Below are 6,000 nucleotides of genomic sequence, written 5' to 3' on the forward strand. Positions count from 1 at the left end.
TGTGTCCCATCTCATTTCAGGATTGTCAACAGAAAAATACATAAAGAGAACGAAGCTCCCATCCTCCTAAAAAATGTTTTTTGTAGATAGTGAATTCACTCGTGGTAAACATGGCTGTTGTCATTTTCCCTCTATCCTCTCTTCCTATTTTCTCTCTCTACTCTCTTTCTCTCTACTCTCTACTCTCTTTCTCTCTCTCTCTCTACTCTCTCTCTCTCTCTCTCTCTCTACTTTCTCTCTCTACTCTACTCTCTCTACTCTTCCCCTCTCTCTCTCTCTTCCCTCTCTCTTCATTCTCTTCCCTCTCTCTCTCTCTTTCTCTACTCTTTCTCTACTCTTCCCCTCTCTCTACTCTCTCTACTTTCTCTCTCTACTCTACTCTCTCTACTCTTCCCTCTCTTTCTCTCTACTCTTCCTCTTTCCTCTCTCTCTCTACTATTTCTCTCTCTACTCTTTCTACTTTCTCTCTCTTTTCTCTCTCTCTCTCTCTCTTCTCTACTCTCTCTCTCTCTCTCTCTCTCTCTCTACTCTTCTCTCTCTTTCTCTCTACTCTCTCTCTACTCTACTCTCTCTCTACTCTTCCCTCTCTCTACGCTCTCTCTCTCTACTCTTCCCCTCTCTACTCTTTCTCTACTTTTCTTTCTCTCTCTACTCTCTACTCTCTCTACTCTTTCTCTCCACTCTCTACTCTTTTTCTCTCCACTCTCTCTCTCTTTCTCTCTCTCTCTCTCTCTCTTTCTCTTTCTCTCTCTACTCTTTCGCTCTCTACTCTTTCTGTCTACTCTTTCTCTCTCTCTACTCTCTCTCTTTCTCTCTACTCTCTTCTTTCTCTCTCTACTCTTTCTTTCTCTCTCTTTCTTTTCTCTCTTCTCTACTCTTTTTCTCTCCTCTCTCTACTCTTTCTCTCTACTCTCTCTCTCTCTTTCTCTCTCTCTACTCTTCTCTCTCTACTTTCTTTCTCTTCTCTCTCTACTCTTTGTTTCTCTACTCTTTCTCTCTACTCTCTCTACTCTTTCTCTCTCTCTACTCTTTCTCTCTCTCTCTCTCTCTTTCTCTCTCTACTCTTTCTTTCTCTCCTCTCTCCTTGTTCTCTCTCTACTCTTTCTCTCTCTCTCTACTCTTTCTTCTCTCTCTCTCTCTCTCTTTCTCTCTCTCTACTTTTCTCTCTCTCTCTACTTGTTCTCTCTCTCTACTTGTTCTCTCTCTCTACTTGTTTCTCTCTCTCTACTTGTTCTCTCTCTCTCTTGTTCTCTCTCTCTACTTGTTCTCTCTCTCTACTTGTTCTCTCTCTCTCTACTCTTTCTTTCTCTCTCTCTCTTTCTCTCGCTCTACTCTTTTTTTCTCTCTCTACTTTTCTCTCTCTACTCTTTCTCTCTCTCTCTACTCTTTCTCTCTCTCTCTCTCTTTCTTTCTCTTTCTCTCTCTTTCTCTCTCTACTCTTTCTCTACTCTCTCTACTCTTTCTCTCTCTCTCTCTTTCTCTCTCTACTCTTTCTTTCTCTCTACTCATTCTCACTCTCTCTTTCTCTCTCTACTCTTTCTCTCTACTCTCTACTCTTTCTTCTTTCTTTCTCTCTCTCTCTTTCTACTAATTCTTTCTCTCCTCTCTCTCTCTTTCTCTCTCCTCTCTCTACTATTTCTCTCTCTTTCTCTTTCTCTTTCTTTCTTTCTCTCTCTATTGCTCTCTACTTTCTCTCTCTACTTTCTCTCTTTCTCTTTCTCTCTCTAAATCTAGCTCTAATAATTCCTCTCTCTCTCTCTCTCTCTTTCTTTCTCTCCTCTCTCTCTCTTGTTCTCTCTACTTTCTCTCTCTACTTTCTCTCTACTCTTTCTCTCTACTCTCATCTCTCTAATCTTTAAACCTCTCTCTTCTCTCTCTCTTCTTTCTCTCTCCTAAACTCTCTACTTGTTTTCTCTCTCTACTTGTTCTCTCTTCTCTCTACTTGTTCTCTCTACTCTCTACTCTTTCTTTCTTCTCTCTTTCTTTAATTCGCTTTTACTCTTTCTCTCGCTCTGTGGAATACTCTTCTTTCTCTTCTCTCTCTACTCTTAAAGAAAAGTGCAAATCTCTTCTCTCTCTCTTCTATATATACAGCTCTCTCTCTCTCTCTTTTCTCTCTCTCTCTCTCTCTTTCTTTCTCTTTCTCTCTCTCTTTCTCTCTCTACTCTTTCTCTACTCTCTCTACTTTTTTCTCTCTCTACTCTTTCTCTCTCTCTTTTCATGATTTTACTCTTTCTCTCTACTCTGTTCTCTCTCTCATTCTTTCTCTCTCTACTCTTTCTTCTCTCTCACTCTCTACTTTCTCTCTTGCACTCTTTCTCTCTCTCTTGTCTGACTCTTTTCTTCTTTCTTTCTCTCTACTCTTTCTCTCTCTTCTTTCTCTCCTCTCTCTACTCTTTCTCTCTCTCTCTCTACTATTTCTCTCTCTCTTTACTCTCTCTTTCTTTCTTTCTCTCTCTCTCTACTTGCTCTCTACTTTCTCTCTACTCTTTATCTCTCTCTCTCTTTTTTTCTCTCTACTCTTTCTCTCTCTCTAATCTTTCTTCTCTCTCTTACTCTTTCTCTCTCTCTCTTTCTTTCTCTCCTCTCTCTCTACTTTCTTCTCTCTACTTTCTCTCTCTCCTTTTTTCTCTCTACTCTTTCTCTCTCTACTCTTTCTCTCTAATCTTTCTTGTTATCTTCTTCTTTATATAATAAATAAGTACTACCTCTCTCTTCTCTCTCTCTCTTTCTTTCTCTCCTCTCTCTCTACTTGTTTTCTCTCTCTACTCTTTTTCTCTCTCTCTACTTGTTCTCTCTCTCTACTCTTTCTCTCTCTCTCTACTCTTTCTCTCTCTCTACTATTTTCTCTCTCTCTACTCGTTCTCTCTCTCTACTCTTTTCTCTCTCTCTACTCTTTTCTCTCTCTACTCTGTTTTCTCTCTCTACTCGTTTTTTTGTCTCTCTCTCTTTCTCTCTCTCTACTCTTTCTCTCTCTCTATACTCGTTCTCTCTCTCTACTCGTTCTCTCTCTCTACTCGTTCTCTCTCTACTCTTCTCTCTCTCTACTCTTTATCTCTCTCTACTCTTTTTCTCTCTCTCTACTCGTTCACTCTCTCTCTACTCTTTCTCTCTCTCTACTCTTCTCTCTCTACTCGTTCTCTTCTCTACTCTCTCTCTACTCTTTCTCTCTCTCTCTACTCTTCTCTCTCTCTACTCGTTCTCTCTCTCTACTCGTTCTCTCTCTCTACTCTTTTTCTCTCTCTACTCTTTCTCTCTCTCTCTCTCTCTAGTCTTCTCTCTACTCTCTAGTCTCTCTCTAGTCTTTCTCTCTCTCTTTCTCTCTTTCTCTCTCTTTCTCTCTCTACTCTTTCTCTCTCTACTCTATCTCTCTCTCTCTCTACTCTTTCTCTCTCTCTCTACTTTCTTTCTCTCCTCTCTCCTATTTCTTTCTGTCCTCTTTCTTTCTCTACTCTTTCTCTCTTTTCCTCTTTCTCTTTCTCTCAATTCAATTCAATTCAAGGGGCTTTATTGGCATGGGAAACATGTGTTAACATTGCTAAAGCAAGTGAGGTAGATACTATACAAAAGTGAAATAAAATATAAAAATTAACAGTAAACATTACACATACAGAAATTTCAAAACAATAAAGACATTACATATGTCATATAATACATATCTATATATACAGTTTTCTCTTTCTCTCTCTCTACTCTTTCTCTCTCTCTCTCTCTACTCTTTCTCTCTACTCTCCTCTCTCCACTCTACTCTTTCTCTCTCTCTCTCTCTACTCTTTCTCTCTCTCTCTCTCTCTCTTCTCTTTTCTCTCTCTCTCTCTTTCTCTACTCTACTCTTTCTCTCTCTCTCTCTCTCTCTATCTCTCTCTCTCTTTCTCTCTCTACTCTTTCTCTCTCTCTACTCCCTCTCTCTTCTCTTTCTCTCTCTCTCTCTACTCTTTCTCTCTCTCTCTCTTTTCTCTCTCTCTTTCTCTCTCTACTCTTCTCTCTCTCTCTACTCTACTCTTTCTCTCTCTCTACTTTTTCTCTCTCTCTACTCTCTCTCTCTACTCTTTCAAATTCTAATTCAAGCTGCTTTATTGGCATGAAAAAACATTGTGTCAATATTGCTCAAAGCAACAATGTATACAATATACATTGTAACAAAATCTATAAATGATAGCAAATAATAATATAAAATGGTAGTAAATAATAATACAAAATTAAATACAAAAATAATAACAATAAAATGGTAACAGTCAAAAGTAGAAATGTAATAAATATAAAATCAAATTATGGAAAATGAAACTATAACTAATTTATAACTAAATAACGGTCATCTTCTTCTTTATATCAGTACAACAACTACAATCATCATTACTCCGACTACTACTACTATCACTAAACTGTTATCACTACCATTACCACCCATATTTGGAATGATAAACATTAATAATTATAGTAATAACAATAATAGTAATAATAAATAAGTTACTGCTTACTATGCAGATGTTATTAAATGTTGCTAAATGACTTAAATGTTATTATTCAGTGTCCATCAGGCTATGGCAGGAAAATACATATTTGGCTGCAAGAGGAGCCATTGCTCCTTCGCCCATGAGTATTCTTAGTTTTTCCTCTGGGTTCAATTTGTAAAAATGTGGAATATATGTAGTAATTTCTGTGAATAATGAATCTCTTCGTGAGGAATATTTATCACAGTAAAGGAGAAAGTGCATCTCTGTCTCTACCTCCCCTGTCATGCAGTGACCACATACACGCTCCTCTTTGGGTAGCCATGTCTTTTTATGTCTGCTTCTTTCTATTTCCAATCGGTGGTCACTCAGACTGTACTTGGTAAGGATCTGTCTCTGCTTCGTATCTCTGACTGAGTAGAGATAATCAGCCAATTCATAATCTCTGTTTAGGGTCAGATAGCAATTTAGTCGGCTTTGGGATTTTGTTTAGTTTTTCCAGTATTGTAAATATGATTCCTTTTGATTGGTTCATGATTTTGCTTATTGGAATTCTTTCTTTTGAAGCAGTGCTGGTGTCTGCTTTCTTAGGTCCAACTTCCAGCTGACTGACTAGGGCTCTTCCTGGGCTCAGCTCTTGGGCTTGAAGTGCTTTAAATTGCAGACTCTTTGGACTTGAATTTAGATGTAGCCAACATTGTAATGATCTTTTCTCTATTTTCATTATTACTGGAAAACTCTACTTTCTTACTCTCTACTCTTTCTCTTCTCTCTCTCTCTTTCTCTACTCTCTACTCTCTCAACTCTCTCTTTCTCTACTCTCTCTTCTCTATCTCTTTCTCTCTCTCTCTCTACTCTTCTACTCGCTCTATCCTCTTTCTCTCTCTTCTCTCTACTCTCTCTCTATTCTTTCTCTCTCTCTCTCTATCTCTTTCTCTCTCTCTACTCTTTCTCTCGCTCTACTCTCTCTACTCTTTCTCTCTCTACTCTTTCTCTCTCTCTACTCTTTCTCTCTCTCTCTCTCTCTACTCTTTCTCTCTCTCTCTCTTTCTCTACTCTCTACTCTTTCTCTCTCTTTTTCTTTCTCTCTCTCTCTTTCTCTACTCTTTCTCTCTTTCTCTCTTTTCATTATTACTGGAAAACTCTACTTTCTCTCTCTACTCTCTACTCTACTCTTTCTCTACTATTTCTCTCCTCTCTACTCTCTCTCTACTTGTTCTCTCTCTCTCTCTTTCTCTCTCTACTCTTTCTCTCTCTCTCTATTCTTTCTCTCTACTCTCTCTCTATTCTTTCTCTCTCTACTCTCTCTATTCTTTCTCTCTCTCTCCTCTCTACTCTCTACTTTTCTATCTCTCTCTTCTCTTTCTCTTTCTCTCCTCTCTCTCTCTTCTCTCTCTCTCTTTCTCTACTCTTTCTCTCTCTCTCTCTTTTTCTCTTTCTCTACTCTTTTTCTCTCTCTCTCTCCTACTCTTTTTCTCTCTACTCTTTTTCTCTCTCTCTCCTCTTTCTTTCTCTCTCTCTACTCTTTCTCTCTCTCTCTCTTTCTCTC

General features: G+C 38.4%; 1 protein-coding gene across 1 annotated transcript in view; it reads left to right on the forward strand.

Moving 5' to 3' along the window:
* Positions 1-6,000, forward strand: part of LOC123989337 (metal transporter CNNM4) — a 64,679-nt gene that overhangs the window by 22,915 nt on the left and 35,764 nt on the right.

Source organism: Oncorhynchus gorbuscha, linkage group LG11 (genome assembly GCF_021184085.1).
Source record: "Oncorhynchus gorbuscha isolate QuinsamMale2020 ecotype Even-year linkage group LG11, OgorEven_v1.0, whole genome shotgun sequence".
Taxonomy (NCBI): domain Eukaryota; kingdom Metazoa; phylum Chordata; class Actinopteri; order Salmoniformes; family Salmonidae; genus Oncorhynchus; species Oncorhynchus gorbuscha.